Source organism: Acomys minous (genome assembly GCF_964271855.1).
Source record: "Acomys minous genome assembly, chromosome: 7".
In the NCBI taxonomy this organism is placed as follows: domain Eukaryota; kingdom Metazoa; phylum Chordata; class Mammalia; order Rodentia; family Muridae; genus Acomys; species Acomys minous.
The window spans coordinates 56971859-56973058 of NC_140488.1; positions in this window are offsets into that span (position 1 = coordinate 56971859).

Consider the following 1200-nt stretch of genomic DNA (forward strand, 5'->3'; position numbering starts at 1 on the left):
ATACTTTAGTGGGAGTGGGGTTTTGATGTTTCCCACTATTATTTTTTGGGGATCGATGTGTGGTTTAATCTTCGTTAATAGAGCTTTTACAAATGTGGTTGTCCTTGTATTAGGATCATAGTTGTTCAGAATTGTGATGTGATATTGCTTGACTTTACCTTTGATGAATATGAGGTTGAATATCTATTTTGTTAGCTATTAAAATGGCTACACCAGCTTGCTTCTTGTGACCATTTGCTTGGAATACCTTTTTACCATGAGGTAATGTCTATCTTTATGGGTGAGATGTGTTTCTTGAATGCAAAAGAATGTCCGATCTTATTTATTCATCCATTCAGTTAGTCTGTGCTTTTTTATTGGAGAATTGAGACCATTGATGTTGAGAGATATTAATGACCAGTGACTGTTTAGAGTCTTAACTTTTGATCTTGTTTCCAGTAGAGAGTTTGTGTGGTTGTGCTTTTATGATGGTATAGTTGTCTATTTCCTGTGTAGTTATGGTTGTAGCTTTTCCCTTTGGGGTGTTTTCCTCTAGTAACTTCTGTAAAGCTGGATTTGTGGATAGGTACTGTTTGAATTTGTTTTCATCTTGGAATATTTTGTTTTCTCCGTCATTGGTTATTAATATTTTCGCTTGGTAAAGTAGTCTGTCCTGGCATCTGTGGTCTCTTAGGGTTAGTGAAATCTCTGGCCAGGCCCTTTTTGCTTTTATGGTCTCTGATGAGAAGTCAGGTGTAATTCTGATAGGTTTGCCATTAAATGTTATTTGGCCCTTTTCCCTTCCAGCTTTTAATATTTTTTTTTGTTCTGTATATTTTGTGCTTTGATTATTATGTGACAGGAAGTTTTTCTTTTCTGGTCTGTTCTATTTGGTGTTCCATAGGCCTATTATTTGTTTATAGGTATCTTTTTCTTTAGATTGGGGAAGTTTTCTTCTATGATTTTTTAAAGAATGTTTTCTGAGCCTTGGAGTCTGTCAACTTCTCTTTCCTCAATGTCTATTATCTTCAGACTTCTTCTTTTCATAGTGTCTTTAATTTCTTGGATGTTTTGTGTCAAGATTTTTCCAGATTTAGCATTCTTTTTATCGGTTGCTTCAAGATCTATGATTGTATCTTCTAGACCTGAGATTTGCTCCTTCATCTCTTCGATTCTGTTAAACAGGCTCACCTCTGTGTTGCTTGCCTTCCTCTCTGAGCT